The following is a 25,288-nucleotide window of genomic DNA, read 5'->3' as shown; positions in this document are numbered from 1 at the left end:
GGATGTGCAGACCAACCCCTAGACACAAAGTCACCCCCATTTATTGTATTTATAACCCTTAAAGAGGACATATTACACCCCTTTTCCACCTTTTCAAACAGTCCCCTGTGGTCTAAATGAAACATCTGTGCTGTGCTTTGGTCAAAATATAACATGAATCAAGCACCAGAGGAGGTTTGTGACCCTGTATAAACCAGCTCTCTCAGAATGCTCCTTTTTGGTGTGTGTGTCTCTTTAAATGCAAAGAGCCCCCCCTGAGTTTTCCCCGTAGACATCACTCTGGGGGTTGAGTCCATGGATGGAGATACCAGGGGAGGGGAGGGGATTTTTTTTTTTTACCAGAATCCCACTGTGACATCACAAGGAGAGCAAATTAGAAACGAAGCATTTTTCTCTGTGTTGTCTAGAATTAAAATAAACTAGAATTAAACACTAATTCTTTTCAACAATATCTATCTAGCACGTCTTTCTTCAGCTTCCTCTCTGATGCTGTATCGCCTTTTATTTAGCTTTTTATTGTTTAATATCGAGCTACAGCTCATGTTTCCAACATGTAGTGTCCTAAATCCTGATGCAGCAGATGTCCAGAAAGAACGCAGCCCGGAGGTGATTAGGTGAAACCCCTCACATCTTGATTTTTCTGTTTAGATCTGAGTTTCAACTTCCCCTCTTCAAGCATTTGTTGTTCCAATCAGCCAGGTCTCTTCCCTCTGATTGAGGTGTTTGTTTGGAGGATTTAGATTGTGTTTAGGATCTGTGATCTAAGAATATTTACTCCAGTGGTCCGTCAGTGTCTGTAGCTGCGGATGAAGAAAAAACAGATGGCTCACACCTTTAGTTATAACTCACCTTCTGATGACTCCACTATGAGTGTTTTTTCAGTCTTTAATTTCTCCACTGTGTGTGTGTGTGTGTGTTATTTTGTCTTTCTAACATCTTGAGCCGGCTCTTTTCATGTCATGTGGGTGAAACAGGTATGACCCGGGAGTGACAAAGAAAGCTGTTTGACTGACGGAGGAGAGAAAAACAAAAAAATGGACGAGTAGCTGGCGAGAGAGTGAACAGGTCCCTGAGATGCCAAATCTCCAAAAATACAATTTCTTTCACAACTTTGAGAACAGGAGATTGTTTCCTTCAAACATGAACCATTAACGGTTTGTTCTGAGATGCCAGACGTAAACCACTCTGCCCTCGGAGCGTATGAACAATACCCAGACTGTCCGCACAGTCGCCCTGCTGCAGGCGATGCCTGTGAACCGTCTGCAGCCGTCTCTCACATGAACGTCTGTTTTCCCCCCTCCACGACTCCAGCCGAGTGCGGGGGGGGTCCCGCCTTAAGAGGCAGCACTCGGAAACAGGATATTGTGAGAGACCTTTTGTGTGTTTGACTCTGACTGAGAGAAGAGGAAAACAGCGTAGTTTCTCACCTCCGTACGGCCGTGTTGGAGGCCGAGGTGATTAGGTAAAGCCCCCCCTTCCCCCCCCCCACCGAGGGTGAGGAACAGAGAGTGATGCAAGGTGTCTGTGTTTATGTCTGTGCTCAACGTTCATAATACTCACACTTCAAAGGAAAAAAATCACAATAATAAGCGACACAGCCGTTATTTGCTGAATTAACGTCCAGCAGAACAATGTATAATTTGTGACTGCACAGGAAATATTAATAAGAAAAGGTCATGACCTTGTCTTGTCTCAGATCATGCAGCCTAAGCCTAAAAAAAGTAAAATATAAATCAGATTGGTTAACGAACACACAGGGTGGCTAGAGTCGATCCCAGCTGTCATTGGGCGAGAGGTGGGGTCCATCCTGAACTGGTTGCAGGTCAATCAGGGGGCTGAAATATCAAGACAAACTAACAGTCATGCTCGCTCCTACGGGCAGTGTAGAGTCACCAGTTAACCTAACGAGCATGTCTTTGGACTGTGGGAGGAAGCCCGGAGTACCCAGAGAGAACCCACACATGCACGTGGAGAACATGCAGACTCCACACAGAGAGGCTCCCGTCAGACGGGGGAATCAGACCAGGAACCTTCTCGCTGTGAGGAAACAGCGCCAACTACACGACGCTGTGCAGCCCCATGTCAGTGACAGTGACACTTTATAAGTGTTGTAATGTAAGGCTGACGTAGTTACGTTAATCTGCTGATAAAGAGCATGTTATGTGTTTCAAAGCTCCAGAAGAAGCAAACTGGTGAGAGATGGAGTTGAGATGATCGTGTCAGCTGAATCAGTCCAATCAGGAGTTTTGGAGACTTTCCACATAAAGATGAATCACAGTCGCAGAACGCCCTGAAACAGGTAAATGATGAATTATGCTGAAAACCAGCGGTAACGTTGTTTGAATAGAGAGAGAGAAGTGGGCCATGTGTCTGAATGTGTGCATGACTACGACGTCACGTTAAGATTCAAAGGCTGAGAGAGATATTTCTGCAGCTGTGGAACGTTTGTGTGAACCATTTTAGCTGATAGGTGTGTGTGTGTGTGTGTGTGTGTGTGTGTGTGTGTGTGTGTGTGTGTGTGTGTTGGACCGCCTTGCCTGAGAATCAGACTTGATTTCTTTATCACATTCAAACAACGCATCCGACAGTAGCGATGCTGAGCCTTTGTGTGATTGAGTTTGGTGTATTTCGATCTGCAGGTTTGCTGACTCGGCTAACGTGTGTGTTTATGTCTGTGTGTTTATGTCTGTGTGTGTGTGTGTGTGTGTCGGTGTGTGTATGTGTGTGTCTGTGTGTGTTTATGGGGGGGATATTTGGTGTGTCTTAATGTCTGAGGAATGTTAATGCGTGGTGGACAGCAATCAGGGCAGAAAGCAGAACAATGGAAAATGGATGAAGTGGGAGGATAAAGGAGCTGGCAGGTCAGATTAATGACGCTGAACAATGCTCGGTGTAAATGTTGAATGCTGTGAAGTCTGAGTGACCGATACGCCCGCAGACAGTTTGATTGTTTCTTTACCATGTGCTCTTATTGTGCATTCAGTGTTCGTTCAACTTGACAGAATAACGCTAATCTGAATAAGTCTTAAGCTAATTTTTAGGATCAGACAACTTTTCAGCAAAGCAGCGACAATTACTAGCAGCAAAAGACAAACGCTACTGCTACTTCCTCTGATGGTTTATGGCGATGTTTCATATGCATGCTTCTTCTTAATGCCTTTGTTTTATTATATTTGGACACTGTCTCTACCATGAAGCACTGAGGTTCAGTACAGATCTTAAGGCCCTGACTCGTGATGGAGTTAGCTGGCCTGCATGGTCTATCCTGCACAGAATCATTGGCATGTCCTTATTTAGAAGGCTTCACCTGCTTCCCTCGTCTTCTACAAGATTCAGTCTTCGGTCTGGGACCCGGTCATTAAGGTATTCTTGATATCTTTTCCCAAAGTGTGAGGAAATGAAGATTCAGTTCGACGCTCCTGCAGTATGATCTGTGTCGGGGGGGAGTTTAAAGAGCTGTAAAACGTGCTCCCCATGTTTCATCACAAAAGCACCGTCCTCGTCACTGAATCCACTCGAGTTGGAAAGTAAAAGGCCATTATTACTGCTGATCTCTTTACCACTTCCAGCTTTGAGCAGTCATTAAAAGTCAAATATCTCCCATCATTACCTCTCCTCCCTCCATTTCTCACCAGGAGGACTATCCTGAGAGCGACAAAAGATCCCAGGAATGTCTCCTCCTCTCTAGCCGGGTAATGCTCGGGCCTCAGGAATGTGGAGGAGGTGGAGAGAGAGCTCAATGAAAAGAAAAGAGAGAAATGAGGAGGAGTCTCCCCCCCCACCCCGTCCTCCCTCGTCCAGGCAATCATCTCCAGTCGTCTCAGCGTGAGAAAGAACAAAGCAGGAGGAGAGCGAGAGGATTTGGTTTCTCCAAGGCCCCGTGCACCGTGTCTCTAATTGCAGGAATGAGAGGAATGTGATGATGGAGTCTTGTTGGGTGCTGCTGGTCTAATTGTTGGTTTGCGTTCTGGTGGCAAAAAACATAAGTGCTGCATACTTGAAGACAAAGACCAGGGACAGTTACAGCACTCAGACGTGAAAGACGCACTGAGAACAGCTGTAGAGGTGTTAGCAAACAGAAAGGTTGAGTTATTCTCAGAAGTCTGGCTGCAGACCCGAGACGTGAACTTCACTTGAAGTAACTCCCAGAAGACTTCGCTCAAAAACAGCCAGAATCATTTCAGTTATGAGCTGGAAGATTTTTCTGTTCAAATATAGTCGCCTAGCCTAGTGGTTAGTGAGCGCGCCCAATGTACAGATGCTGAAGTCCTTGAAAGCAGGCGGCCCCGGTTCGTATCCGAATAAGGGCACGGTTGGCTGTGAAAACGCAAGCAAGATCAGGGTTTACCGTACCGAACTGTACCAAACTGTACTGAACCAAACCAGACCACTTGGTGGAAATGGGGCTTTAGTCTAGTCACAAAACTAGTCAGGGTATAAAACACAATGTTTAGGTTGAAGTGATGTAATAAATTGATATATAAATCTCTCTGCTCCGCTCTTCTTTCCCCTCATCTGCTTCTCAATATCGCCTCTTGTGAGCTCCGTCTTCCATCTGTGTAGCCTCTCTTCCCCGTCCTTCCATTCCTTGTAATCTCCGCTGCACATCTCCCTCTGCATCTCCTCTCACAACTCCTGCTGATTTCTTTACTTGTTCCGACATGCCGCTCCTCCTGAAAACCTCTCTACCTCTCATCTGTAATGTTTTTTTTCTCCGGCAGCCTTTTGATCAGAGACGTAAAGCCGGCTCGCTCTCGCTTCCCCCCCCCCCCCCCCCCCCCCCCCCCCCCCTTCGCGTTCCCTCCTGCCTCACGGATGAAGATGAAAAATGTTTGGATCAACAGGGTTTTCTGATGCGGAGGCCTCGGCACACCGCCTTTGCTGCTCGCTGCAAAGCCGCAGAGATGAAAAAGGGAACTCGTCGTTTACAGCCTGGACCTGTCCCCGTGCAGGCTGCTGCAGGGGGAGGGGGGGGGGGGGGGGGGGGGGGGAACAAAGGCAGGAGTGACAGAGTGTGTGTAGATATCTCTTTTATTTAGAGGCCTAACAACCAATGGGATCTATCAGGGGAGTTAGATGTGAGGAGAAGCGACAGGAGGCGTGCGGGTTTGATCAGGTATACATGTGGTCTCTGTTAGAGGAGATCTGTGCTTCATCTTCGGCCCTGTCCTACCTTCTAATGGTGGGAACTCCTCTGGGAACGAGGGAGATGACTTTACTGTCGGAGCTTCCACGGCGCGCTCTGCATAACAAAAGCTACCAGGCTGAGCTGCTTTTAACAGGATGTGTGTGTGTTTGTCTGTTTGTGTGTGTGTGTGTGTGTGTGTGTGTGTGTGTGTGTTTGTGTGTTTGGGCCAAAGACAGCACTTTCCATCGGACCACCTCTCCTTTTCCTCTATTGCTCGCCTTCAGGGATAGATTAACCTATAACACACACACAAACACACACACACACACACCCTTACATGCATGCATGCACATCCAACACACTATTTCCACACAGGTCTGTTTTTGTTTTAAGTTTTAAAATAGAAACTATTGCAGTTGTTGGCAGCAAGTTGGTCCAGTTTGAAAACTCACAAACAAGCCTGAAGAGACGACACATGTGGAGTATGTCCACTGGACATGCATGTGTCTGTGTTCAAATATGATTGTTTCTTTTATTCTCCATCTAAAGGAGAACACACATCACCTAACCCTTAATGCACACCATCCTAAAGCCTGTTTGTGTGAGCAGTGTGTGTGTGTGTGTGCGTTTGTGTGTGTAAGGCTGTGAGAGTGTGACAGTGTTGACCGAGTGAAGGTGGACTTTCTTGCAGGAGCGTGATATCAAGTTATCAGTGTGTGTTGTGTGTGTAGGCGTGTGTGTGTGTGTGTGTGTGTGTGTGTGTGTGTGTGTGTGTGTGTGTGTGTGTGTGTGTCAGAGGGCAGAGGTCATGACAGCACCCCCGAGGTCCAAAAGTTCAGCGGAGGTCCTGAGAGAGTCGCCCCACTGCCTCTATCTCTGTGATAACACTGCTAAAACAGCACACACACACACAGATCCGGATGTGTGTGTGTGTGTGTGTACGTGAGGGGAGCGGGGTCACTGTTAAGCTGCTGTCCTTCACTATCTGTGTTTGTTTGTTCAGACGGCTCTTTATTCCACTAACACCCCTTAAAAATGACACACTGACAAACTGACTGACAACACAAACAATGATGAAGAGGTGAAGACGAGGGGAACGATTATGAAAGCTTGTTAAATGTATTAATTCATTTATTTTCTAAATACTTACAACACGAGGTAGATGTTTGAGTTTATGTTGTTGAATATGTTAAGGGATTTGAAACTTTGTCTCCTTTTTCAAGATAAATATAATGTACATTTTGAAGCAGACGTGATTTTTTAGCATCTGCAAGTTTTATTGATTAGTTTTTTTTTGTTATTTCTTTTTCTTCTTTACTTATCGATTTAAGGAAATTTACTTCTGGAACCAGAGATGGGCAAAAAGTGGGCAGTCACTTTTGAGCTCAAGCGCTTTATGATGACTAGTAAGCAGCCAGCATGCTACTAATTAGCATGCAAGTGCAGTCGAACGTCACTTCCGGCTCGCCAGAGTGACCACGCCCCCGTTTGGGTGAAAACAAGCCCTGAGAATGTATCGTCGGCCTGTAGATTAGAAAACACTGGTAGCCGTGCAATTAAACGCGATTGCGAAGCTTTTTGTACTTCAAACTATTTTAAAAACACAATTTAGTATCAGGTTTTCATTTACAAAGGACAACGGAGGGTAAAATAAGAGCTCTGTGTGTGTTTGGACTGAAACTAGAGAGGATTAAAGTGGTAAATCGTGGGACCGCTTTGATGGAGAGAGATTGAACAGACACATACACGATTAATTTTATACCGTTATGATGCCGATCTCTGTTCGGAAATGTCATATTTTAAATGTTTACACACATGTCATCAGATTTAGGCTCATACTTTTTAAATTACGGTTTTCACTTTTTAAGACTTTAAATCGGTAAAGACCCCAACTTGTCCATTAACCGCCATTCATTCAGATGGAATGATTTCACCCAGAAAGGGGCGTGGCTTGCATCGTTTTGGGCAAAGTACCCGGATGGGTTGCTCTCATGAATAAGCAACTAGTTAGAATGGCTAGGAAGAATGTGCGACTTTTTGAACCAGTAGATGTCGCCCTCGAGCACCAGCATGAAACCAAAACAAACTGCTGTTTGGCCACGCCTCCTCCTTACTGAAGCCTCCGCTCTCCTACAGCGAAGTCAAGAGCAAGCGGCAGACAAATTGTCCTTGTCTCGAGCTGCAATTGCCTGTGTCCTGCATTGTTGTGTTAGCATGCTAATGTTAGTGCTCTTTAGTTAGCTTGCAGCTAGCTTTCTGACACAGAATGACCGTGATCTGAAAACTCTTACATAACATCCAAATAATCAGTGAGTATGTTCTTGACTGAAACAACTTTTATACACAAGGGGAGGAGCCGGCCGTCCCGTCCATGTAAACATGACTCTGACAACAACACAGCCAGCAGGACTCGAGCTTCTCACTCATTGTTGACAGTCATGACTCAGAGACACATTTACACAGGATAGACTTGATTTCTGATATTTTTATGTGGAACATGACGCACATTCTTCCTTTAAGTAAAGCAAAATTACAGATTTATCAGATTCTGAAATAAACACATTAAACTGTTTTTTTTACGAGAGTAAATGTGATCTGTAACTGCACTCGTGTCTATTTCTCTAATATCTTAATAAATGTAAGCATTGTCGTCCATTCACATGCTCGAGGGTAAAGATTCTTATCAAGTATAGAATTATGACATTAACATCACTATCAGTATGAAGAAATCTGCTGCAGTGTTTATGTTCCTCTGTCACAGATTGTTTTCTCTGTTCTGATTATTTATGAGTGAAAAACAAACACAGTCATTTCTTCCCATCCCTCTTTCAGCATGTGTGCCAACTCCTCGAGCGTTAAATGTTTATTACTGAACAATTTCATTATAAACTTGAACTCTCTGTCTCTGTGTGTGTTTTTAACACCATTCAATCCCCATCTTATCTCTGCCGCTGTACGCTCGCGGCCTCGCACACCACCCGCTCACTTTGACACCGCGCCAGCTCTCTGTCAACTGAGGATTGTTTCGTCCCCCCCCCCAAAAAAAAGTTTATATTTGCCCACAAAACCAGGCTCAAACAACGTCGACTTCTTTTGTGACCTTATCAACAGCCACAAACCGGCATCACAATCAGAGTCACGACGCCATGGGGGGAAAGGACCTTTTTATTCTGCCATGTTTAGAAAGTCAAACAACTGTAAGCTGGCACTGAAAGGGGGATTTTTATTTTCTCAGGCAAATGAAACACTCATGTCTCCACTATTAATTAAACTCGTGGTGCATTCACTGTCACGTCTGTTTTTATTGTCCGTCTGTCCCACTTGACGCTGTCAGTGTGCTTCCTGACTCTTTAAATTTAAAGCCGTGTCGCTTTATACTCTGAGAACTTCTCAGGCGAGCAGCCGCGTCCCTCCATCTTCCTCACTAAATAAAGTGTAAAAACACATTTAAAGTGCAACAACAAGGGACCTTATTTTCTCTGGCCTCCTTTTATTCTCCATAATTGCAAAAACAAAGAGACGTATATATGTTTTGCCCCTCCCCCGTCCTCCTCTCGATTTCTCCCACCAGCCAAGAAGGCCTAAAGCTGAGGCGTGTGTGTGTGTGTGTGTGTGTGTGTGTGTGTGTGTGTGTGTAGGAGATGCCTGTAGGGTTTTGCATGGTGAGGGGTCACAGACCTCTTGCTTCCCCTCTCACCCCAAGGCGTAAAGCGGTCATGTGAGACGCACAAACCACGGCTAACGAAGGGAACAGGAGGAGGAAGAGGAGGAGGAGGAGGAGGAGGAGGAGGAGGAGCAGAGCTTCAAGGCAGGGCGGAGAGATTACAAGTGGAGATTTTTTTTTAAAAGCACGCCAACATGGAGAAAAGAAAACCGGCTTGGAGTGACAGATAGGGGGGGATCCTGACATCAACGTTGAAAACATGGTGTTCAGGTCACAATAAGCCCCTCTGATAATGATCTCCTGAAAACGTCCTCAACAAAGTCTGACTTATGAATCCTGAACTTTGCTTTTACAGTGCTTATCGATGAGCTAAACTTTTGCAAATACGTTTTTTAAAAGGACGATGAGAGATAAAAGTCAAACCTTTGAGGATGAAATCCAACGATAAAGACCTCAAACAGATGATTCATGTGAAGCCTTCTGCAGAAACAACACAAACCTGAGTTTTTTTTTAGCTTTGTAAAGTGTGTTGATGTTCCTCGAGTTGAAACGAGGATGAAGAATCTCTCCTCCTGTGTTCCTCTCATCATTGTACTTTCACTTTGTCTCTCCTTTCTTCTTCTCTGATGGGGGGTCTGCAGGATTTAACAGTCGCTTTAACCTCTTTATTCCTCTTTGTTTCCTCCCTATGACTCATCGCACTTTGTCTTTGTGTTTTATCCACAAATAGAAGCAACGAGAGCTCATCCAGGATCAGCTTCTCTGCCTCCTATCGGCTCTTCTTTACAGCACAAACAAAGACAAACAAAGTTTTTGTGAAAGAGCTCCAGTAAATTGACTCATTCTTATTTGTCGGGCATCGTTTGTCGTTGTCTCTGAAAAGTGTTCACTGTTGTAAAGGAGGACGTTTGTCGCGGTTGTTTTCAGATTTTAAAAAGGGCTTGTTATGTTAAGTGGAAGTTTTAGATCGCCATGACAACCACAACAACCACTTCAATACATTTAGTTAATTATTATGATTATGATACTTAAAAAAAGGGACTGCACCTAATACTGTGGAGTGTTCAGAGCAAATGCAGAGCACAACAACCAATATCAATGAAAAGATAAATGAATGTGGGACTGCACGATCTTGCAAATAAATGAATTTGCAACATTTGAGTGTTAGCAGGAGTAATAAGACGGGATGTAGCCGCTGTGATGGCTGCAGCACTTAAGTTCGCGCATGAAGAGTAAGGAGAGGAACTTTGGACACTTCGAGGGCGCACTCACACGAGGCCATCCATACCTTGCCTAAGCCAGCTCACATCTGAAGTCCAGTTCGTTTGACTCGTGTGAGCGCTCCGATCCGTGCTTCCTTGGCCCTGGCACGCTTTGAAGAGGTGTGCTACAGTTCATGCACGAGTACAAGCACGGGTAAACAACATGGACAGCCTTCATTATCAATAAATCCCCGGAGTGTTCTGTCTGTACCTGACTAACTTGACACAAAATAAGACACAAAGTCAGTAGCTGTAGCTTTCATGCTCTCTGTGTTGTTCCAATTTGCAGACTTTTGTCCTTTTTATTTTAGATTTTGGAGTCCTCCTGTCCTTAAACTAAGCATGCTTCATGATCATGTAAAGTCATGCATGTGTTGTATCAGGACGTTAAGTTAAGAGGTAACGGTGCTCAGGCCCGGTTAGTCCTGGAGCAGTGTGAGTGCAGACCAGTGGGGGAATGAGGAGGGGGGACAACTTGGCCTAGTGCGAGTGCGCCCTGGGACAGACCTTTGAGAATGAAAATGAACTTTCTCTGTGCACACACTGTTTCAGACTCAGACAGCTTAAGATGGATGTAAACGGAGCGTGTACAAAGCCAGTGTCACATCTGCTCAGAGTGACAGAACGAGGGTGAGTTAGCGACCCCTCCCTCCTCATTCGGAGCGCAGAGTCTGACCGACAGCTTGGGATCGAAGGGTGATGAGGGAGGCAGAGGGCGAGCGGAGTGATGAAGACACAGGGAGATAATGGAAATCTAAAGGAAGAGAATGGGAATAAAGGAGGAGTGAATGGGAAAAAGTCAGTTGAGAAAGGACACAAAATGAAAAGAAAGATGTCATGAAGAAGTGTCTCTTCTTCATTGTGCCAGTGCTCTGTTCTCAGTGCTGATGGTGAGTTTGACTAAACTTGGTCTGACGGGTCAACGAGGCACCAACACTAACATTTACCCAACACTGCCTCGACACAGCCCGACACACAGGAGACATGTGACAGAGGGCGAGGGGGAGAGGAGGGAGGAAATGTGGGAGAGGGGGAGATAAGACGTGGGAGGAAAAGCTGGTAAGTAGGAAGGAGAAGAAGGGAGGAGGGGAGAGACGTTTTTTTTGGGGGGGAAAGGAGGAGTGGAGGATGGAGATAAAGAGAGAGAGGAGGAGGAGATGGGATGATAGGGAATAAATGAGAAGGGGAAAGGAGACTAAAAAGATAGATAGATAGATAGATAGATAGATAGATAGATAGAGAGATAGATAGATGTGTTGCACAGACAGACAGGAAACTATTCGTGGCTCCAACAGGCCTGGGAAAAAAACAGTTTGGTCCATGCGTGTGTATATGTGTGTGTGTGTGTGTGTGTGTGTGTGTGTGTGTGTGTGTGTGTGTGTGTGTGTGTGTGTGTGTGTGTGTGTGTGTGTGTGGTTGTGTGTGTCCGGAGCCCTTTTGTCCCTTTGTTGATCCCACACTGATAAAATCTGCCCGACAGGAAGCAGCACAATGCCAGGCAGGCCCTGAGGAAAGGCTGGATCAGAACCTCTCACACACACACACACACACACACACACACACACACACACACACACACAGATACATATTCTTTCTCTTCGACATAAATAAGACAAATGCAAACACAATGTACTCGACTCAGATGTCAGTCTAGTTGAATATGTGGATTATTTTTTCAGTGGAGCGAAACACCAAAAACCTCCATCAGCCTGCAGGAGCCCCGTGTTTTACCTTTCAGACACAGGAGCAGGGTTTCCAACAGGTGATGCTATTGGACACATATTAAATAATTTACTTTATTTTTACTGTTACTGCAGCAGTGGTCTGAGCCACCCCTTGGTATGTGGGCTACTGTTCTGTAGCATCATGCGATGCATTCAGGCCTTCATGATCAGGGTCAGACCCAGAGGGGATGATTTTTGGACAAGAGGCTGGATATGCATTGCCACACTTCAATCCTGATTGACGCGTCGCGTCGCGTTTTTCTCGACATGAAACCATGAACATCATGTTGTATTGAAGAAGACTTAACTCTACAGTATAGAGATTGAGACCATAAATTCACAAGGAAAATGTTTAAAATGAGCTGACAAGTGGAAGCATCTTCTCGTCTTATACCTTACAATCATAGGGCTTTCACACTTGCAAAAAACTCCTAAAAAACTCCTGATATTTGCAGGAGGAGCTGTACATAGGAACCCAAGTTGCCAAATATTCTCTTGGACTTCTCCCGGAGTTTCTCCTCCAGCCTCCTCATTTTTATTCTGCAGAAAGTCAGAGTGAGCTGATGTGAGAACGCAGCAGGATATAATCAGGAGAATTCACCTGGAGCGAGTGGGAGGGGGTGGTGACGTTTATTCTCTGTGAACGCTGCACGACCATAGACTGTCTGCACGCCACCTCTACCATCTCTGTGCTCTAATGAACCTGCTGCATTATGTTTCCTGTTCTCCAGTATGTTCTTCTCCACTCTTTAGATCAGATTGTGGTTATTGATATAAAGGCAGATATTCTTATTCCAGCGTCATCCTCAACTTCTGCAACGTCTTTCCTCAAGAGATCCCCTAGCTCATCCATAACCTCTTTGAATGTCCTGCAGTAAACAGGAGTCATATACCCTGCAGGATTAAGCAATGACGCAATTAACAAAAATGCATGGTAACTCTCTACCTGCACCTGCATCATTATCCAACAAGAGAGGAAATAATAACCCTGTTGGACGTTTCTTTTAACTCAGGTACTCGTTTAAAAGCAGAATCTTTCACACATCAGACACAAGAAGATGATTGGTTCATTTGTGTGTTTGAGGAACTCTTTACTTCACTGCTAAGAAGACACAGAATTAGAGACCGGACCGCCCTCTCTTCTTTGTAAAGGTCAAGAGAGGGCGTAGGAGCGGAGCAATAACAAAACAAACGGGTCCAAACAGAGGAGAGGAAGAGGAGATGTACACGGTGATGATTCCAGATGATCTCATGTCACCGACAAACACAAACAAAGCAGAGCTGAGGATCAGCCCCTGGAGACAGAGGGGGAATAAAGGGTTAATCCATCTGTTAAAGCCTACAGGCGCCCCGCAGAGCAGCAGTGGACAGAGGAGGGAGAAGTGCAGAGATTTAGTCACAAAGTGCATCTCTATCGTCACGACAACCAGGTCTCTGTTTCAGCAAGAGGTGGAACGAAAACTATGAAAAACTTTAAGGAAAAACCTTACATGTTCAATGCTTGGAAACAACAAAGACACAAACAAACGCTCTTCACTGCAGACGTGAACAAGTCACAGTCTCCTCCTCTCCCACATGTCCGACGTTGGTTACAAAACTTTAGAGTCTCCATGAGCGATAGCAGACTTAAGGTTGTATATCGTATACACAGAAGCGTTCAGCTAAAAGTCGCCAGTTAACATGGTCACTTTTAAGACCGTAACACCGGTATTATCAGAAAACAAAAAAAAAAGCACCAGCATTTTGCAACGTCAATAGATCCGAGTTGTTAGGAGGTGGAGTGAGGTGGACCTGCATCAAATGCTGCAGCCAGGAGTTGAACCAGCTGATGTTTCCAGGACTGTGGTCTCTGTACATGAGGCGCCGGCTCTGACTGAGCTAAACCAGCGCCTGCACCAAGAGCATCTCTGAACTTGTCTTTAAAGAGTCCCTCACATCAGACTTACTAACAGGCCTGTCCGATGCTGTCGCTGTAAGGTTTCTCTTCTGCTCTGATGGCACAGTTAGCCGCTCTACACTCGATGTTGAGGTGCCAATGACTCTAGTATTTCCTCGTTGGCACCAACTTTGAAGTTCTGTCCTTTTTGTCTACTGTTAACTCTTAAAAAAAGTGCCTGTTTGCTCAGTTTTACCCTCCCCCACTCCCCCTCTCCCGCTCTCTGTTAATTCTGTGGCCTTTGGGACTCTCAGCATTGACGAGCACAGAGCGTTAATGGCACATTAGAAACAGACAAAGACACTCAGAAGACAGAGAGGCCGGAGAGGAGAAGGAAGAGAAACAGAAGACGATGACTCCTGACTGCATAGAAACCAGTTAGAGACACAGTCAGAGGGATACAACATGACAACTTTTTACTGAGAAAGGAAGAGGAGGAAAGCGAAAGTGAAGACGAGGGAAAGAAGAGAAGCGGAAATTGGTCGAGACATTATAGCCGAGGGGAGGGAAAGAAAGACGAGCCCTTTCTTCCAGACGCCAGCGTCCTTTTATCGATCGATAAAAGGGAGAGAGTGAAACAGTGTGCATCTCGAGAAAGTTTCAATCCAATAAGAGCTAATGAGATATCATTTGAATCCCAAAGAGCTGGGAGATAGTGGTGCGATGAGGTGAAGAGTGGGGGACAGGCCTGAATGAGTGAGAGTGGATTCCCAGGGAGAGAGCCGGTGAAAAGGGGCAGACCCCCTGTTGGTCAGCGCTATTTACTCTCCCTCCTCCGCTCTGTTCGCTCCCTCTTTTCACCCCTCTGCTGGTTTCCTCTCTCAATCAGATCCATTCTGCTGCTCGGAGTTTAATCCACCAAACACAGGCTGAGAAACACGCTCATTAGCCCTCTATGTGTGTGTGTATGTGTGTGTGTGTATGTGTGTGTGTCAGTCAATAGGTTACAAATACCAAGAGTTAGATATTCCCCTCTCTGATGCTATGATCCCAATGAACTCCACTTCAGCATCTGAGCTGTGTTTGAAAAGATGAACTGGATAAATCTGAAGTAAAGCTCAATCTTATGAATTCTGCATACGGCAGGAAAAAAACGACGACGTTAAGGCTTTTAAGTCTGCAGGAGTTTTAAAAATCCTTCATCATTTTAAAACAGCTATCAGCAAAATCAAAAGGAAGAACAGAAAGGTAGAGAGGGGTAACAGCGATACATCAGTCAGGAGACTTTAACATGATAATACAAACAGATAAAATAAGATGTGACATAAAGAATATGTGCAAGACTAATCTGTAAAGTTCTGCAGATTAGTCGTGATTAAGAACAATGGCATAAAAACAGACTCTGCTCTCAGACCTCATTTTCCATGATCTAATAACATTTAGGTGTTGTTAAAAATGCCCTTTAAGGTTTATAAATATAGATATCGACAGAATATATCAAATAGAAGCCAACATCTGTAGGTCAGTACACGTCTACTGTTTGTAAACTCAGAGATTCAAGTACTCTTAAATTCTCCGAGTATCTTCTGGATACTTTAAAGGCTCCTGTCTCACAGGCCGGGCGTCTTCCTTAATGACCTGAAGCAGGCCGAGCTGTGGAAGGGGGCACGTCTGCAGAGTCTGCCACATACAGCAGCTCTGACACTGAGTCCCTGACCTCGGAACAACGCTGAGCTTTCTTACACCGCAACACCATTTGGACGACTTTCCTCACTTAAGCAAAGTGCTTTTGGGCTGATTAGCAAATCGCTAACGGTCGCCGCTGTGCATTAATCACCTGCTGCGGAGCCTGGAGCGGAGGGGCGAGACAGAGAGAGAGGGAGAGAGAGAGAGAGAGGAATGGTGGGGAGGATTGCTTAAAGAAAAACAGCCTAATAACAATGTCCATTGAACGGCTGTGCTGTCGTTTCTCCTGGGAAAGCTTTACAGTCCTTTCCTGCTATACAACAGACCGACACAGTGTGTGTGTGTGTGTGTGTGTGTGTGTGTGTGTGTGTGTGTGTGTGTGTGTGTGTGTGTGTGTGTGTGTGTGTGTGTGAGAGAGAGAGGGCTAGAGAGAGAAGCCTGTGCATGCCAGACTTTATGCAGAACCATTGGATGTATGTGTGGGAGCCTCTTTTGGTTAATGCATGTGTTTCATTTGTGTGTTTGTTTGTGTGATTTTAAATTCTTTGTCGCTGTGCCAGTTTGTGTGTGTGTGTGTGTGTGTGTTTGCACGACATCGCCTGTACAAAACTCAAGACTGAGAATTTCACTCAGATCTGATTTGGCTGTTGTTACTATTTATTTCTTGTATTCCTGTTTAGCTCCGAACCAAACAAAGAAAACATAGTTTCTTGTTTTGAGTGTTTTCTATAAGTGCCAGCTTTTAAACATTAAACTTCAGAACATTTGAAACTACTTCCTTTAATATTTTCATCATGCCATGGTCGCTTTAAACCACATCAACTAACCAGACGCAGGTCAGCGTTTGCGTCAGCCCTTGAAGCTAAAAGACATCATAGAAGCGTGCAGCGGGCTCCATCAATAAAGACACTGTAGAGCGTAATGGTGCTTCATGCAGGCTCCAAAGAAGGACCGCAACGATTTCTGTGGAAACAGGATGGTTGACTAGAGTGGCAGGGAAGCGATGTACTGCACAGAGCTGACAGAGTATGTGGAAATGAGCAGTTAAACCATCGAGGAGAAGACAGCGGTGACAACATCAGACTTAAACATCAACAGTCCAAGATGCAAGATGCTAATTTGACTTTGACTTTTACCTCTAAAGAGGCTGAACCACTGATGTTAGGTAAGGTTGCGGAGAATTTTGTGCACTCGGGACTTGAGGTCTGGTGAATGGACTACAACACAGCTGAAAGAAAACGTCTGAAAACATCCTGAAGTTTTCAGGGAGAGCTGCATGTGTGAACACAATCAGAAGAACTTTACCTGGAATTTTTCCTGCCAGCCCCAAAAGAAGAAGTACACGAGTTTCCCATGTGAAGTCAGGAAGAGGCGATATGAGGATGCAGCAGGAAATATTCAGGAAGATTTACTGTGAAAGAGTAGGAGGGGGTGATGACGCGTCCTGTGTAAACTGCTGCATCATGTTTTCTATTCACCACATGTTTTTCTTCGCTCTTTTGTCCATACAGTGAAGATGTCGACCTACACATTGCTCTGACTCTCATCAAAGCGTTGGATCTAATTTCTTGCCTCCCCCTTCCTTGTTTTTTTTTTTTTTTTATACTTTATTTCAGGTTGTTTTACTGCATTTCAAGTTGTCATATTTTATCACAATTTTTGTTCATCCTGGCACATTTTTATATATAAGTTTTTAAACATACAAGAATACATACAACATGAAATAAAATAAAAATAGAAAATAAAAAAAATAGAAATATGCTTCGAGGTGCATGTGTGAACAAGCATGTGAGGAAAATTTCAGGGGCAGCCTGGCTTTCAGGAATGCATGTGAGAGCCTTTTTGTAAACTGTACAGTCTGCCATGCTGACGCCTCTGCTTTCTCTGTGAACAATGACACAGCAAAATAAAAAGAGCTCAAAGATTAGACTGAAAAATAGTCGACTCAGGGTCTTCTCCCCTAATGATTGGAATAATTGACTTTTAACACACAGCCCTTGTGTTCCTGCCTTTTGAATGTGTGTATTTATACTCGTGTTCGTGCAGCAGCTCATCTGTGTCCGTCAAGCTAACGTGTCTCTCTTTGTGTGCGCCACCTGCAAAAAGCTTAAAAAACAAAAAGGGCCACAAACAGCAGCAAGCTGACCCTGATCTGATCAGGTTTCAGTTACGGTCACAAGTCACCATCACTCACTTTGAACAAGCCCTCACTCACTTTCACACACACACACACACAAACACACACACACACACACACACACACACACACACGCTCAACACACCCTAACACACACACACTTCCTACCCAGCTATCCAAAACACATTTTACTCCAGAGACTTCAAGGGCACAAAAAGTGTCAGAACTTAAAAACCTGCCGGAGGTAAACTCTGCTGCGTTTGAAGTCGACAGAGGAGGGAAACCACACACACACACACACACACACACACACACACACACACACACACACACACACACACACACACACACACACACACACACACCTGAGGGGGAAAAAGCTTTTAAAAAGAAGGAAACCCAAGTCCCGAGCACCTGTCCCGTCAGCGCGGCTGGCTCGGAGCATTGTTATGACATGTCAGGACAAAGCGCTGTGTCACAGTTTTATTCTGAGGAGGAGATGCACAATAGGTGTAGATTGCATGTATTTAAACGCTCACAGTCATGAATAGCATGCCGGAGTGACGGTTTCTTCTGTGGCAGATTTTGTTTTAATGTTTGAAGTGAATGAGTCGCCACAAAAGCAACAGTAAATACATCATGTTGACATCTGGCTTGCTGAGGAGAAGGTGAAATGAAGGGGAGAATTCCTGCAGACAGATGTTAATCACAGTCCAAGACACATTTCTGTGAGTCACATAGATTCAGCATTCAGTATACTAAAAGATAAAGATGTTTCTGAATATTATCCAGGCTGCAAACTTTCATTGTCACAACAACGTTAGTGTGAAAGCAATCCAATTAGTCGTCACCAAACAGGTGGATTAAATGAAACGGGCCGGGTCCATCGCCCTCTCTGCCGGTGAGCCAGACATCCACACTCAGTATTTTTCATCTTGCACACATACCTGAGGTGCAGTGAGGGGTAATCTCTGGCAGATGCGGCGGGGAAATTAAAACACTGAGGGATTAGCGGGGGGGGGGGGGGGGGGGGGGGGCTTTCGGGGGGGACCTGTCAGCTACACTTGTTGTGAGCAGCGAGGAGGACAGTTGGTCCAACAGGTTAATCGTCTGTTCCCACCTCCACACGTCCTGCCCCGGATAGTTTGGTGCCGTGAAGACATCTTTGTGACATCCAGCGTTCCAGACCGGTGACTTAGCCGTTTCTCTCCAGCCCCCACCTGCTCGCAACAGGCCAACACACACTCAACACACTCATGCTGACGGGGTCCGCTCTGTCTGGCCCCCAGCTGTTTGGCCACAGATGGGTGGCTTCCTGTCAGAGTCTTTTCCAGATGTAAGGGTTTTTTTCCCTCCCTTTCTTTCATTGCCTTTCTTTCCCTCTCTGCTCCTCCCCTGAGGTGTTTTGTCTGTCTGTCCCAAATCATCAAAGCTCATATCTTGAATCCTATGAAGGGTTTTTCTCCGTCTTTACGCTTCCTTGCTCTTTTGACTCCGACCACTGCCGGTTTTAGAGTCTTTCAGGCCCTAAGAAATAAACAAGCCGCCGAGCTGGGTCATCCACCCAGGACGCTGAGGTTAAATCATAAAAATTGTAAAATGAGAAACACCATTCGTCTAGTCTTCATGTGTCTCCACTGGTAGTTCTGCGGTGTACAGTTATTTACTGTACACTTACTCGCTGGTGTCAATCGACTGTGCCACTGTTTGCAGCTTCACCAGGACCCAGAAGCTGTCAGAGGCCCTTGTTGTCAATGCTGCAATATGCTCCAGAGGTTTCTGTATAATTTGACACCTCATGCACTATTTCCACAAATCCTGATCGAGATCCCAAAAGGGCCACACAGAATTAGAACTCCTGCAACAGTAGAATAAATTGATACTTTTTTTTTTTTTTAAAGACCCACTTGGATAAATGCTGATGCTTAATCAACTTAAATGAAATCAAAATCGCTAGAGCCCTCGTTATTTTTGCAGATCAAAATCTAAGAATTCATAAAAATGCGTTTAAAGGATGTGTGAAAATGCTCAGATGGCATCAAATAAAATTATTTTTATAATCCTAAATTAAATTGATGGCTGATAGCTGGAGCAAAATGGTTTCTAGAATTTTAAGATCTAAAGCACCTTTAAGATTCTCCAAATAGGGACATCACACGCTAAAACAGCGATATAGGTCTGGTATTTATATTGCAGATAAACTTTGGTTTTGCATTTTGCTCAAAGAAATGAGGAAATCTTGAAACTTAAAAAAATTAACATACATGGTTCAAATATCTCCTGGAGGGTTGAGACATATTTAGTTCATGCTTCTACATTTAGAATTATTATATCCATTTGTCTTATTGGTTTTATTTTTCTATAAATCTGATGGAATAATGATATCCATACATCAACGATTAGGGATCACTGGATCACCAATACCTTTTGGAAATTGGTTGCACAGTTTTAATGGATGTTAATAGTTTGAAGATACTGCTAGAAATAACATCACAATACACAAAAAATACCAAAGTCAACAACCAATCAATGATGTGCTTGTTACAAAATGTATAAGAGTATGAAACAAATCAACCATACTTCATAACTTCATGATTTTAACCTTCTTTAATTCTCCATCGCTCGCTCTCCTTCCTCCAAAGTCCATTATTCTCCTCCTGCATCTTCAGAAGAAGGTATCAGAGACAGGGCCATATGGCTTAACAATAGCCACAAGTGTTAAAATATTAACTTGCTCTCCACCTCATTACGGTTCTCTTAAGTCCAACCCCCGACCCTCCAAGCCGTGAGGCCCGGCACCAGCAGGATGTCCCCCCCCTGCGGCCTTCATAAAGGCCAGTATGGCATCGTTAATGGTGCTTGTTGGCTTAAGATCGACCTGCAGCTTAGCAGGAGGTGCTCTGTGAAATGGCGTCTATAGAGTCCACAGGGGGGCTCAGTGTATTGTTGGTGTGACTGTGTGACTGTGTGTGCGCTGGTGTGTGTATGTGTGCATGTGTGTGAGTAGCCCTATAAACCTGAATGTCTTACGAAAAGAAAGGGCGGAGGTGGAGGCAGCGTTAGGGGCTCTAGAGATATGCACACTTAGCACAATGATGCACAATTTATGTAGGCATCAACACAATAATGGATTCCAACAATCATTATGAACGGGTAAAGTGTTATTTTGAAAGAGATGTTTTGGTTTGTTCACAAAAACGACAAAAATTGACAGTTTGGGTGTCAGTGTTGTTGGATTTAAGATAATTATCATATTTGTACCATTATTTTGCCCTCAGTACGATGTACGATCAATATGTGCAGAAAAGGCCAAATGTACGATCATTTTACATTTTTCATGTCTCCTCAAACAAACATTGTTTGTGACTTGAAAGCAACAAATCCCATCAGCATGACTGAGATAGCCATCACATCAGCTCCATTCAGCACCTGACCAACACGCCCCCCTCTCTGCTGCCAGGCTCTACCTGCCAATCAGATTATCACCTGATGGCCGGCCCGGGCTCCCCGTCCTCACTACCGCCGACAGGCACGCCTTATGTCTCGGCTGCGGAGCTGGCAGTGGCCGGCGGCGGCCAGCAATATAGCCGCGAGACGGGTACCAATTAATGCAATGCAAATGGGTGAAGTATCCCTTTAAATGCAATGAGCTCCCTCCCTGAGTTTTCCCGGTAGACATCACCCCTCTGCAGCAAGAATAAAAATCATAAAAATTTTGGGTTGGGGGTGGAGTCCATGGGTGGAGATACCAGCGGAGGGGAGTTTTTTTTTTTTACCAGAATCCCACTGTGACATCACAAGAAGAGCACATTTGAAAAGGCCTGCGAGATCTCTGTGTTGTAAGACTTATGCAGACCACAAACAAAGGACTGGATGGGTTTAGTTCACATTTTGTGGGGTGGTAGACACTCAGGTTACCCAAATAAATGTTCAAAAAAGTGGATTCTTCGTAATATGTTGCCTTTAAGGGTTTGCAAAGAGGCTGGTGGAAAATGGATAACTGGCATAACATCGAAGCACTAAAGTAAAATTGATGAGATCCAGGCTTGTCAGGGTGACAAAAGTGGAATCTGGAGATCACGGAGCGTTTCATGAAGTCCCTGCCAGAAACCCCAGGAACAACTCTCCCAATCGACTGCACTCCTTCCCTATGGTGAAGGTGCAAAAGATGTGTTAAAGACCAGCTGGCCATCAATGAACCAGTGAGGTGGTGGTGGGATCCGGGATGTGAAACAAGAGGGCTTTCATTGATGGAATTGACTCGAGAGACGTGGAGGATGTGTGGAGTGTATGTGCTTGGGCACTCAGCAGCTTTATTGAGCACCTTGGAAGCTGGAAAAGACTTGGAAATTCACTTGGCAACTCACAGAAATTGAGCCAAAATGATAGTTTGTACTTATACATCTCACAAGCCTCCTTCACTGTCCAGGGGTCATACTTTTGGGAAGGACAGCATGCACTCTGTTTGGCCATTTGGGCGTGAAAAACACAAACGTAGGAACTGATCAAACGTGGTACAGGTGCTTCGATAACATCTTGTTTTTCAGCTGTATCCCTGAAGTGTGTTTTCTACAAAAGCGTAAAATGAGACGAGATGACTCTCCCTTCAGCTCCATCACTGTCTTCTTTTTCATTTTCTTTTCCACTCCTCTTCCGCCAAGGCTCCCTCTCTTTTTTCTGACTTGTCATATTCTTCATGCCCCATTGTGAGAGGATTAACTCCCCAGGTGTCAATCAATACTATTTCCTTTCTCTCCTTTCCACTCTACCCCCCACATCCACAAATTTCCACCGTTCTCCGGTATCTGTTAGCTGAAGCTTGAGTCTTCTGGAAGGAAAAGCCTTTCAAAACAATCAAAGACCATTTGGATCCAGTCCATTTTGAATAAGATGGGGTCAATCTTGATTTTAGTCAAAACTGGAACTTGAAGGTGAAAACAATGTTCTAGTAGCATGGAGTCACAACAGAGCTTGACATGTGGCTGATGAAGAAATGAGGTGCAGGTTTGCAGTCAGGCGGAGATTCAGTTGACAGAAAGGTAGAGGATTCACAAGACTTTTCTCAATCTGCATGTTGGTATGTAGTTACTGTGTTGGCTAAAGACAAGGTTTTAGTCATTGCCTCGACCCCTGAGTGCAACTTGCAAAGTTTGAACTCCCAAGAATGTGCCCTTGAAACTTGCTATAAACTGTTGCAGAAAGTTCAGTAGAGATCATATGATGCTCTCTGTCTTTGGGTCCTCGTTTCAAATAAAGCAATTCTCCTTCTCCTCCTGTCGTGTAAGATCACATGATCGGTACATCGCGGGTTGATCTTTGTGCACATAATGAATCTGCTTCATACTCGTTTCTGTTTGACCAAATGGTTTTTGTTCTCTCTTTCCAACAAGCAAAATGTCCCACTGTGAGGGACTGGTGTGGAAGCGCAACTACGCAAGACCGTCCTGAAATTCTTTCGAAATTTGGAGTAGTACATATGTGGAAAAAGACTGAATAATTGGTCCAGGAAAAGCCACTACAGGTGCTGAAAAACGGCTCTAGATGAGGTACGGATACAAAGATTAACAAGGGGCAAAGCTCAAGCACACAGTTAACTAAGGAAGGAGAAAACGAAAAACATAAACCTCAGAAAAACAAGGAGACAACATTGCAGAAAAGGGGGGGCGAGAGAGAGAGAGAAAAGAAGAGGCTCAATCTCTTGGATCAAGATCTGAAACATATGGAAGAGGCCCTGAAAGCCGAGGGATAGAGAGAAAGACGTCCAAGGATAGCCAATGATCCGGGAAAGAGAACGCTGTGTGAGAAGAGAGGACAAAGAGGAGACACTATGGATAGAGACAGAACGGTTCACAGAGGGTAAGAGCAGAGGTCAACAATGTGCCGCACGCTCGCTGGCTACCTGGGTTTTTCAACATGATGACAATAAAGACACCTCAAAGTCTCTTTCCACTTCAACACGATCAAATACACAGATGTCCCATTCCCCTAAAATACCAAATAATATTAGAGGAGGTCTATCAGCTGTCATTAAAACGGTGATACTCCTGTCTTGTTTGTCAGAACCTGAGTTTAACCAATCACAGTGAGCTCTATTGCTAAGCTTCTCCAAACACCGAATTCCCAGACTGGGAATATACCTCAGCAATCAATATTAATGTACAAAGACATGATGATGGCTGAGCTGTGTTATGGCACATGTCCACGAGGATTCGCCAAACTAAGAGAGAGTCTGCTAGAGGAGAGAGAAAGGCAAGGAGAATGTGCGGCGTCCGTCGTGCGTGCAGCCAGCATTAAATAGTTCAGATAAAACTTAAATATTATTTTTTAAATCAATTTGAAAGTTATCCAAAAAGGAGTCAAAGACTTACGAGACTGTCTTGTTTACAGCGGGATTAAGGAGGACCACTTTTGTGTGTTTTAACGACCTTTCTCCGGTGTGTGTGTGTACTTTTTGCTTCCTGCTAGCTTAACACTGTTACCTCGTGTGTATTCCTGCTTCGATTGGCATTTAATCCATTTCAATCTAAGTCGGGGTTACACAAAGAACACAGTATTCAAATGGACGTCTATTTCAACAGGAAGTGGGTGTACCTCACCTGTGGTACCAGCATTCAGTCTGCAAAACAAGATGAAACGACAAAAGGTGAACGTGCTGAAAACAACGCTTAAAAACAGCAATCTCTCTTTTCAGCCAACCAACCAAGAAGGCAAACGCACCAACAGAGGAATCATTTAAAGTGGAGCACATCCTAACAGAACACGTGCACAACTTCTTAAACGTTTTGCCTTGGTTAAAACCACAATCGAAATGGAGACTACTCAAAGAAAGTCGGAGTCTTTTATACATGACTGGCCTTCAATGGCACGTCAGAACATTAAGAAATGTTCCTAATTGGATAACCTAAAGTTTAAATCTTTGAATTGTTGGGCCAACGGATGGGAAACGGGGAAAAAACTGCAGGAATAAACACAAGCGCCTTTATTTTTCACCTTGGGGAATATCAGTGGTTTGAAATCAATCAACACAGTGCGGCCTGAAACCCTGGGTCGATTGCAGTACTCTCATCACATGGACATTTCTTTAAGGCCAAGCTTTTTACCCCAACTTTGTGGCCTCCTGGTGACACAGAGTGAAATACGTTCTATAAATCCTCCCAGTATGAGCTCCGCTTGGTCTCTAACACAACAGCTGTTCCTTTGAAAGAAACTTTTCTGCTTTTCCCCTCCTCCCTCTCCATCTCTTTCTCCTCTCCACCAGCTCTCTGCTCCTGCCACCACCTCTTCCCTGTCACTGATCCCTGCCCTTTGTGAGGCTCCTTCCCCTTTCCATGAGCCACTGATCGAGGATTTACTCCCCAACTGTCAATCAGCACTGTTTTTCTTTCCCTATAGCCCCTCCTCCACCACATCCACCTTTCTCCACTCTTTTTATTTTACATCGACTCTTGTCTTAGGGGGTGGAGGGTGTTTTATTTCACTTTTCCATTCCAACATTTGATGCCTCTCTTTTCCCTCCTCTGTGTCACTTTCTCCACCTTTCACAGCCGGGCTGTTTGCTCAGCTCTGGACGGCTGAGTTTTGAAAGGAGGGATGAAGGAGAAAATACAGAAGGAGAGAAGAAGAACCAAAAGAGTAGTTCAAAGTGTAAGACTTTTAATAAAATATCAAAAGCTCTCACTTCTGAGAGCGCTTGATATTTTATTAAACTGAGGGGTGGCAATGTGTTTCTTGCCTGTTAAAGATATGACTTCACTGAAATGAAGCGGAAGTCCCAAAACCTGCAGTTCCTCGACTGGCCACTAGAGGCCGGC

This window comes from Labrus bergylta, chromosome 13 (genome assembly GCF_963930695.1).
Source record: "Labrus bergylta chromosome 13, fLabBer1.1, whole genome shotgun sequence".
Lineage (NCBI taxonomy): Eukaryota > Metazoa > Chordata > Actinopteri > Labriformes > Labridae > Labrus > Labrus bergylta.
This window is presented reverse-complemented; position numbering follows the sequence as displayed.